Consider the following 11,501-nt stretch of genomic DNA (forward strand, 5'->3'; position numbering starts at 1 on the left):
TCCAGTGTTTAACAGGTATCATGTATGGCTCTTTCTGCCTTTGTTCTTTATTTTTTTTTTTACCTCTTCAGTCCTCCACAGTGATCTCTCTATATATCAGGTTCTGGGATTTCTCTCAACTGCGATACCGAACCCTACAGCTTCAGTGTCACTACACTGGAGATATAGGCACGCAACCTAGAGTTCCTCCTGTTACAATCAAACCTTTGCACCAAATCATTCCTCACCTTACAACCAAACCCACACCCGCTCGCCCACCCCCTGAATTTCAGGTGCTGTGTTCTAGCCAACATATGAATGTAAAACTGCCACCTGGACCAACATTTGGCCTCTTTTGGACAAGGGGAGTTTGAGGTTTAGGCTTTTAATATACCAAATTTAAAAAAATATATATCTTACAATTTGACACTTCTTTCACAGCCCCTTCCAATGGGATTAAAAACAGAAGCTGTTGTTTTTACTATTTTGGAGGCCCCAAGTCATTGTGGGTACCCTGTAAAAAAGGGGTAAAGATGTTACCATCAACATCCTCCTGCTTTACTCTTCCTGTCACATGACTCAGAAGGTCTGTGATGTCATTCATTGTTATGCAAGTTATAAGCAGTAAAGTGTTACCTATTTTTTTTTTTTTTTTTTGTCAGAAAATGTTTTGAAAAGCACCTGATTGTTTTCTGAGCAGATAACTTAAAACCACAAATAAACCTTAAATCAAAATGTTATCAGATTACTTGTATGTGTAATGATAAGGTATTAATTACAATTTATTAGTTATACAAAACATGCTAAACTGAAAGCTGTATTTACCTTAATTTTACAATATTGTTTTTGTTTGTATAAAGTTTGCCTTAAAGATTTATTGATCAGAATCAAACAAGAACATTTTTAAAGAAATTTTGTGTATTTTGTGTTTCCCAATCAGATTGCACAGTGGCTCTGCATTCTGTTTTTTTCGGTTCACTCATCCGCTGCTGAAAACTGAAAACTGTTCTTATGAATATTCCTGAGATGATTCAAGATATTATACGTTTTTTTTTTTTTTTTTTTTATAATACATTATGCATTCGTTATAATGCCTTAAGAATACCCTTACAATGTATTATAAATATGGGCTTCATAGAAAGTGTTACAAAAGTAACTGCTGACATGGCCCACTTCACGATCCCTCTGGATGAAAGTGGGGTGCACAGATTTTTGGAGATCCTGAACAGATTGCAGCCCCTCAGTCTAAATTACGGCTCCATCACTAGAGAGTCACCTGTAAGGTACTCATGAAAACACAGTTACACTGATGCACAAAGAGCCAAGCACCCATGCTGAGACTGCATGTTCCCTGTTGTCCCAGCCCAGACAGTATGCAGTGTCGGCCCAGATTCCGCCCATGGATTTCACACTGGGCCAACAATGATGTTTGCTGTCTGGGAGGCTACTGGTTGAGTGTCACTGTTTACTATTTATTTCATATAAAACCCTAAGAGGTCTTCTCTTACAGTGTTGAAAAATATAAACAATTTTTCCAAGTGAAATGTTAACAAGTTTAAGAAAAATCGAGGCATGCGATGACTTTTGCAACTCCCCCAAAAAAGTGATTTATAAGATTTGTTGCATTAACTATAGCCTTTTTCATTCAGATGAATACTACAATGATATTACCCACAATACCACCCTGCATATGCTGCTGGGGAAAACTCCTTTACCTGGAAGTGCGTCTGCTAAATCCTCCAGAGCCCACTGCTATGCTGCTGGTGCTGTACTGTATTTCATACCCACGCTCTGCAAAATCTGCCTGGATCCTTATTTACGATGGGTACGAGATGGTTTTGTGTGTTTGTTCCATTTGTTTGTTTCCATTTTGTATACTGTCACTTAATTAATCATTTAATGCATCATTGCTGATTAAGTGGTTTTTTTTTAGTTTTTTTTTTTTATTAATCTTACCCCAAAACTTTGAATGGTTTAATGCTTTCAGTAAAAATATTAAACAGCACAACTGTTTTCAACATTTAAAATAACATTTCTTTTTTGACTTTAGGTGCCCAGATTTCCTTGACCAGACCCCAACCCACCAGCCTCCTGCTACGCTGCAGAGGCCCTGATCAATCATGTTAGACGAGTCACAATCACTACATTCCAGTTCCTGTCTGAAGATGCCAATCTGCAGACAGACGAGGAGGAAAAATATGCTCTGGAAGTGCTTAGAAACTTAATGGTTTTGATGTTTTTTTTTTGGATTTGTCAGATTTATTTTGTGTTCAGCAGAGGTTTGTCTGCCCTCAGATGGTCCATGTGTTGAGGGCTGCTTTGCAGGTGAGTGTCAGCCATTGCACTTCATTCCCGCAGTATGCAATTACAGCCATAATTTATGGTTTATGAATCTCTGACCCCTAATAGGTCTACTACACAGTCTTTAGAGCTCCTGTTTTTACAGTAATTTGTACATTTTTACTGGTTGCAATTTCACTCACCTAAAGCACTTTATCCAGATCCCAATAATGTGAAGTCCTGAGAGAAGGCTAATGAGCTGGATAAAGGTAATATATAAAACTAATAAATCATCATTCTTTTTGTCTGACACATTTACAGTCTAAATAGCAATCACAGAGCAATAAAGCTTGAAAAGTCATTTACTTGTTATGGTGAAGTTTTTAAAATACCATTCAAATCGATGGGGCTTTAGAAGAAAAAAACTGCTGTGAAAACTTGGTGATATCTGATTGTTGCTTTCTGTGGATTTATGCACAGGTTCAACTTGTGTGAACTGCTATAAACAAACTTGTTTTGCAGTGACTCAGATGAACTTGCGGCCATCAGCTGCATTGCTGCTTGACTCATTTCTGTATCACCGGATCCATCTATATGAGTCAACATTGCATTTAATTGTGCACTTTATCTTTTTCTTTGCATTCATTTATTACTGATGTACAGCTATGATGACACTTTCGTTTACATCTCACACGTAACGCTCTTATGCACTGTGAATAAATGACTTGGTTTAAAAACATAGAGAAGAAACTATTGCACTTGATAATTTATAATACTTTTTGTGTTTAAAGCTAACTTGTGTAAGTTCACAGAGGTCTGCTTGGGTTCTTCCTAGAGGAGAGTGTGTTCAGCTGAAGAGTTTGTAGTGTTTTTCTGCTGTGTGTGATCAGGTTGGAGCTCTGACTGAAGGCTTTACACCACACACTTTACACCAACATGCGGCTTTTCTCCTGAACAAATCACAAAATAAACCTTGTCAAATGAGGAGCAATAAAAACACATGTACTCAATATATGGTAATGAAATGCAGTATACTTTACTGTTATTTTTTAAGGTTCTGATAATAAACAATTTTTTTTTTCCCATTTCATCTATCCGAATGATTCCCATTCTTTTCAATGTTTCAAATCTCTGTGAGTCTCACCGGTGTGTATGAAGGTGTGTTTCTTCATGTCGGATTTCTGGTGGAATCTCTTGCCACAGTATTGGCAGGGGTAAGGCCGCGTTGTCCGAGTGGATCAGGAGGTGAGTGGACAGAGTGGATGAGCGTTTGAATACCTTCCCACATTCCTTACACTCAAATGTTCGTTCCTGAAATTCAAAAATGAACAAATGCAATGACAATTTAAAAATAACTTTATAGTTTACTCAAAAATCAGTGTACAAATTTTTTTTTTACAAGAAAGATATTATACAGTGTATGTATATATATATATAATATATATATATATATATATACTGTATAATATTTCACTTAGAAAACTGACATTTTTTTGCATACTCATATACATATTTAGTCATAAAAATAATTGCTTAAAAAAAAGGCAAAAATGCCTACTAAAACTACATAAGAGAAACAAAGTTGGAATTGGGTGTTTGCTCATGCAAAACTTGCTTACACTGAAAAAAAATCTGAGTGGTGTTTGCTCATGCAAAACTTGCACTACAACTGTGTGACCACAACTAGTCACTACGGCTGCAGTTACACTATTCAGCATCAGAGGGAGACATAACAACCTTTCATCGTGAATTCACAAAAAAAAAGAAAAAAAAAAAGAAAAAAAAAAGCAAACTAATGGTTCTACTTTACCCTGCATGGCACCAAGGGGTCTCTGCTGTCACGGAATACCAGAGACCGTCCATGATGACTACCATGCAATTTGTACACGTGAGACTCCAGACGGGCGAGAGAGGAGAAAACCTAATGGAAAAAAATCAAACCAGAATTGTTTAAAGAACAAACTCAGGAAGTGAAAAGTTTCCCCCCTGTCACAGAAAGGCTTGAGGCCAAAGTAAAGTGAAATATTATTAAAGTGCTACTCAAGGAAACTGTTTTATCTTCTATTTCTTGGTGAGCAAGATTTATGGACTGGAGGAGCTGGTCAAACGAGTGGATTTGTATTTTAAACAAATCTTCCAAAAAATGGCCTGAAGACAGTTTGTTTCATTGTTTTAGTGTTATATAAATAGAATGTAACTATTTTTTTCTCTCTTTTTTTGGACACAAAAAGGCATACCTTGCCACATAAGCTGCAATGTTTTGGGCCCGAATCCCTCCGAGGACTCATCAGAGAACAGTCCACTGAACTGTCTCTGCTGTTGAGCTCTTGTATGTCTGTTATGCCTCTAGAGTTGACTGGTAACCAGTGCACTGGAGATGGAGGAGGGCCATACCGGAAACCTGCTGGATCTGCAGAAACCCAATGAAGAAGGAGTGTTAAACACATGAAGTTTTTTTTTTGCCCATGGCTATACAAAAAAATAAAAAGGAATCCCCATAAAATTCCTCCTGTATTGAAAATGAATTTTGTTGATTAACGTACCTGTTTTCCAGTCATTTTCATGACTATTGTGTGTGCTGTTTTGCTGTATGATAGGAGAATATGGTTGTATCTCTTGGCCTGATTCCTCTGGCAGTGTAGCCACTTTTATGGGGACAGACCAGCCCACCAGGCCTAGATAGGGCACGTCAGCGATGGGAAGAGAGGAACGAAAGCCTCCCTTCCTGCTCTTTTTCACCAGAAATGAACGAGGCATAATGAACAGAGAGCTAGCAACAGAGAAGATTGTCCTGCAGGACTAAAAATGGAGAGACAAAAATATATGACAACCATATATACAGGGACATGATGCACATTAAATCTCAGCATAATATATGTATTGATTTAAATGAGGAATAAATGTTGTGCACTAGTATATGCTTATAATGATTAATAAATGGTTTTATTTATTTATTTTTGTCAGGGGAAGCACAGATTCTCTTAAGAGTCTAGACCATAGAAGGTGCTATAGAAATTTCTATATTCATATTTAAATATAGCTCATCTCCACTGAAACTCAAAGTAATATCTAATTAATTTCATAAAGTGACTGTAAATAATGGGGGATTCAATTTTTAACAGGAATACGCTTTCATGAAGTTGCTCTGATTATCATCTGAGAATCTCTGACTTGCAAGATGAGAACACATTTCTGTTTAAAATTAAATATTTAACAGCGTAATAAGAAAAAAATATCAAACGTCCGTGTAACATACAATGTATTGCTTATAAGAGTTCATTAAATGCTCAATGTACGTAAACAAAAACGTAAACCGTCATAATTGTTGTAGTTAAATCTTTTAGGTCTTGGTCGTGTTGATTATCCATTTAATCATGAAATATTAATATATGAAATTCAAAATATTAACTCACAGACAGAGAAACTTTGTGTACTGGGGCAAACACAGACTACAGATCTTAAAACAAATATTGAATTTTTAAAGTTAAATAAAAAGCAAATCTAGCCATTCTTCAATGAATAATCGTGTTTTAAATTTTTTTGTCTATTTTTGTTTTACCACCAAAAAAAAAAAAAAAAAAAAAAAAAATCTTACAGTGTTGAAAAAAGTTTTTTTTTTTTTTTTTTTATATATCACAGATGTATTAAATGTACAATTCTGGTATTGCAAGTACAAATGGGAGGAAAAAACTAAACAAAATAATTTCTTTACAATTGGTGTGATTACTTTAAATGATTAAACTTAAATTTAAACTTTTCCAGAGCCTTTGTGATCTTATTGATAGTAAGCAAGTGAATGTACTGTAGAAAGAAGCTCTCAAGGATGGAGACTTTGATATTACATAATGTTTTTAAAAATGCTTCATAAATATCTAACGGTGGTGCAGGGACACAGAAAACTCATCAAAATGTGTATTGTAATCCCTTCCTTCCAGGAAAACAGCTTCAAAGATACATACTTACATGTTTTATAATTTAAAGTTTAGGTATTGGTATGGAGCACATGTGGTTTTAGGTGTATTAAGTGACAAATGTCGTGGTAAAACCTAAACCTATTTTAAAAAACTAATGACAGTAAACTTATTTGTGTTAGTTCACTGTCATTAGCGCCATTATCTTCAAAATAAACTGTACAGGACTTACCAGTAAATGCGTCCAGAGCCAACCGAGGTGTTGCTATAATAAATTAACATTAAATGTAATACTTCTTCTTACTTTTTATTATCTGACTGTATTTATTGCAGACAGATTAGGCCGTGTTACAGTGTCGTGTCTCGCTCCGTCACTAGCAGTAATAAATCACTGAGGACAGTGGTGCGCGCTCCTTAAAGCGCAGCAAAACTGAAACCTCGGTAACGCGCGCTCACAAAACCGGCCGACCACAGACGCGTCAGTTTTCCGCCAGCGCGCTCTGCCTCGCGCTGTTACAAACCAGACTTACACTAACCCTAACTGCTGCTGCAGTGCGCAGGAAAACTACCAGCAAAATAAATCAGGGTGCTCTCATCGAAAACACAGCCTTTTTCTGTTTGGACCACACATATCTTAAGAAGTCCTACCTATTTTGTGTTAACCGTGGATGTGACTAATAAAAAGCACTGTGGTGATTGTTCTCATGTTCTCATTGCAAAAATGGCTGTAGTAGTCATTCATTGCAAAATGTAAACCATAGGTAGGCCGAGGAGTGTGATATGGCCGTGATTATGACGCATCATTTGAGCTCAGATTTTCTATTGTCCCTGAAGGTATCAAACACTCACAGACCCCATGCAGACAGAGGAGGAAGAGAGGAAGAAGGGAAAAAGTGATGAGGGTGTAGAAAAGCCTGATGAACCCTGGGGAGTGTGGTTGTGTGAGGGTGCAACAAAGACTTAGCTCTTTTGCCCATGCCTTAAAACCATATAATAACTGACATTAAGTCCTCACATTTAGGCCAACCAGCGTGACATTTGCGCTGTAGGGATGACAAAATAGGAAGAAACTCTGTTTGGTTGTGTCTAAAGCTGCAGTTTGCAGGTTTATTGGTTTAGCAAAGAAATGGATATAAAATGGCGCAAAGTGTATGTTTTTAAAAGCAGCTTTTTCCACATCAGAAATTTGAAATGTTTTAAATTATGTACACAGATGAGATGAGGGCTTAAAGTGGCCTTAATAAAGTGATATTTCAAACAAAAGTGAAAAGTTTGCCATTATGTACCCATATAAAGTTGTGCAGAACCTGTATTTCTTTTTTCTTCTCTTGAACAAATATTTTGAAGAATGTGGGTAACCAAACAGTTGCTGGTCCCCACTGACTTCCATAGTATGCAAAATACAGAAGTCAGTGGGTTCCAGCAAGTGTTTGGTTGCTCACTTTCTTCAGAATATCTTAAAAAAAGAAAAAAAAAAGAAAGAAATTCATACAGGTTTAGATGTTCATTTTTGCATTCATTTTGGGTGAAAGTAAGAAGACTATCACTTTAAATTTGTTTTATTCAATATGAAACAAGATAAAAAGCATAACTAGATTTCTAACCCAAAACAATTATTTTTGCATGATGCTACATGCATTTAGAGCTTGGAAGGGTCGGTTAATCAAAATGAACATTCTGTCACCATCCGTCCTGATGCAAGGGTGAATATTTCCTACCATAAAAAAAAAACACAAAAATATTAAAGAACTGATGTCATAATGCAAAATAATACATACGCATGACACCAAAATTTGAAACTTCGCAAATGTATAGCATAAATGTTTATTTTTTTTAAATACATTTTATCATCAAATACAGAACACTGGATCATCATTTGATAACATTGCCATTTATATAATCTTTAGTACTGTCATTCTTAATAACACATCAGTAAAACTGTAGGAGAGAGAGGATGTGATCTGACGGGTGTCATGGGGAGACTACTGGACATTTACGTACTGGTGAACGGAGGTAAGGCAGCTGTTGGAGCACTATAGAGGAGGTGATGTCTCATCAGCCTCTGCGTTATGACCTCATGCCCTCACTGGCCATTTATTTAATATGGCCACACCTGAAAGCATAATGTGGAGTGGTATGAAATATTGACCTCTGCTTTTGGGGTTGCTGTTTTGATACACACGGGTGTTTGAGATAGCAGTCAATGAGAAGGAAAACACTGAATACAATACATACAGTAAGAACATTTTCTGTATGATTGAACACTTGAATGACACGTGCTATATACAAATATTATTTTCCCAATATATCGCCATATTTACTTAAGAAAATGGAAGACCAAAAAAAAAAAAAAAAAAAAAAAAAGGAGGCATTAAATAATAAAGTGTTCTTTTGAACAGTGATTTTCATCAAGCTTGTGCATAGAAGTGTAATTTATGCATTTTGTTGTAGTTAGGGTTGTCTACTGTAACTACAACATAGCTTTCATGGAACCATTCGGGGTTTCATTATGATCATTGCTTACATGGCAACCTTCAAGCAACAACAAGAACAAAAAAGAAAAAGAAGAAAAAAGAGTGAGATAAAAACTGCCATGAAAGAATGTTACCAAAGAAAAAAAACTAATACAGTACATAAAAGTATTCAGCTTCAACTGAAATGTGATATAGTGTTTCTGAGACGTGACGGACTACATGCAGGGAAAACTGACTCATTATAGTACCACAAAGTACTGATATTATTAATCACTGTAACATTTTTCATTCATCTTTTTTCTTCTTCCACTGATTAGAACATAATTCAGCCATTCTGAAGGCGATTGAAATTAGAGCTCAATGTGAGACAGAAATATTCTGACCATATTAGCCACTTATTGACAATCTAAAAAATGGTACGTTCCTGGTCAGGTAACAATAAACAAGCTTGGAAATGCCTTCCCAGTAAGACTGACTTCTTGTTTTAAACAAAATCTCTAAACGTCAACTCTCAGTCCAAGTTCATTTCAAAACAGCCATTTCTGATTTCCTATTAGCAAATATTCTTCAGAAGCTAAAACTCGCACCACAAAACCGTTGTGTTTTGTAATCAAGTTAATGAAGAAAGTTTCCTTTGACTATTTGAAATCCAACAGTTCCAAACCAGAACAAATGTTGGTACATTACTGCTTGATAAAGTCTTTCAGCTTCTGGGACCCTCCGAGGTTTCCCTTTTAAAGACCAGCAAGAAATGAAACGTGCAAAGCAACTTCCTTTAGTTGCTGCTTTTCTTGTAAAGAACAGTTTATAAATGGTAGATGGTTTTGTGGATGGTTTTAAATGTTACAGAGGTCACTGGGGAACAGGAAGGATGTTCTAAAAGAGTAAAGGCCTAGTAGAGATGAAGCTAGAGGTTTAGTTTTCATTTGTAGTGCAATATGAAACAACATTAAAATCCTAAAAGTCTTCTATATGCATAAAATATCATGAGTTCAATTCACAGTTATTTTTCATTCTATGTCAATTTTTCTTTTTAAAAAATATAATTTTTAATCAATGAAAGGGTATTACAGGGTTGATCAAGGGAAAAAAAATAGCAACTCTACAACCAAGCGATTCCACACAACCATTTTTGCATTAGACAAAAAACAAAACAAAAACAATTTTTAGTCAATAAAACACTGTGGTATGTTAAAACAGCAACCCCAGGCTACCTTGAGAACTTACCAACCACTCAAAAGGAGATATGCTTAAATGGTTTTCATGTCACATTCAGCACATACTGTAAATACTTCACCCCAAGTATTCTCCCCAAAACTCCAATGTCTTGTAATGCATCATACTGTCAGAGATATGACTGAGAGCAGCGTCTCACTGGTTTTTGTCAAAAGGGTGCAAATGTCGGAAATGTTTCGCTCTCCGAAAGTCATGTAAACATGTAGAATGTCTGATAAATGCAATGACCGATGAGCTTTAGCAAAATGAGGCAGTGGTGGGGAAAGGCTCTGATGTACCATGTGTGGTCAGACAAACACAGCATCGCAGACAGTACTGAGTTAGATGGAAGTCTTCAAGACAGGTTACGAAATTGTGGGTAAAAAAAATTGAAGTGACCAAACTCGATTAAAAGGAAGAAAACTGTTACAAGCATGAAATATTTGTATAATATAATGTATATATACAAAATCTCGCAACAGTTTATGAAATTAACTGTAATTTAATTACGTTTGTTTGTAAACCTTAGTTCAGTCAAACGCGAACAAGCTTTTAGCTCTACAAATGAAGACTTTCTTTAACAACCAAATGCCACAGTCTTCAGAAATGCTTCAGGAAGTTGCTTTAGAATCAGCACAAACCCATACAAATCAGGATCAATGCTTAAGGTGGTTAACAGTTGAAATGTGGGTCACACTTTATATCAGGTGGCCTTAACTACTATGTACTTACTATGTACTATGTTCTTTATGTATTGCAAAACACTTTTGCTGCTATTAAGGTGGGATACAGGGAAGGCTAAGGACAGGTTTGGTGGTATGGGTAGGGTTAAGGGTGGGTTAAGGTGTAAGTTTTAAAACATGTATGTAAATATAAATGTAATTACAGAAATCAATTACAGATGTAATTACATATAGGTATTTTTAAAAATATAAGTACAATGTAAAAACATGTATGTACACAATAAGTGCATTGTACCAAATTATTCATTTAAATGTAAGTACATAGTAGTTAAGTCCACCAAATATAAAGTGGGAGCGAAATGTGCAATGCAAATCAATATCGCATAGTTGCTTGAGGGTATTTATGCAGTGTACAAATCCAGGCAACTCATTGCTGGTAAGCGCCAAGTCAATAATAACTTCACAGTTTATCTTGGATTTATAGATCTACCTTACATGGGAGTAAAAATGATTAAAAAATAATAATAAAATAAATAACTAGATATGTCATAGCAGCAGTTGTTTTTCTGTCTGATCTACCTAATCTCTTTTCTGGAGACCCCTGTAGTTTTTCAGGATTGCAAAAAAAAAAAATAAAAAATAAAAAATTTTGCCCTCATTAATCAAGAACAACAACAACATTATTTAAAAAAAAAAACATAAATAAACATAAAAAAAACATTTGGCAATGTTGACACTAGTTCTTTAGCAATGGATTTTTCTCCATCCAAAATTTTGATCAGCTTTCTTTGTTTTGTATAAAACACACACAAATACATGGATGAGCTACGGTAATATTCATCTATGTATGTAACTATTAACATCCCTATTACGTTAATAATAAGACTTTGTTCATTCTTATTTTCTTTCCCTCAGCCTTCACCTCTCATTAAAGTGATTGTAGTGTCTGTTGGGTTTGA

At 35.5% G+C, this 11,501-nt stretch overlaps 1 pseudogene; it reads right to left on the minus strand.

Annotated features, from left to right (window-relative positions):
- Positions 1 to 3,065: 3,065 nt before the first annotated feature.
- Positions 3,066 to 6,445, minus strand: LOC122135787 (annotated as a pseudogene).
- Positions 6,446 to 11,501: the final 5,056 nt, after the last annotated feature.

This window comes from Cyprinus carpio, chromosome B1 (assembly GCF_018340385.1).
Source record: "Cyprinus carpio isolate SPL01 chromosome B1, ASM1834038v1, whole genome shotgun sequence".
In the NCBI taxonomy this organism is placed as follows: domain Eukaryota; kingdom Metazoa; phylum Chordata; class Actinopteri; order Cypriniformes; family Cyprinidae; genus Cyprinus; species Cyprinus carpio.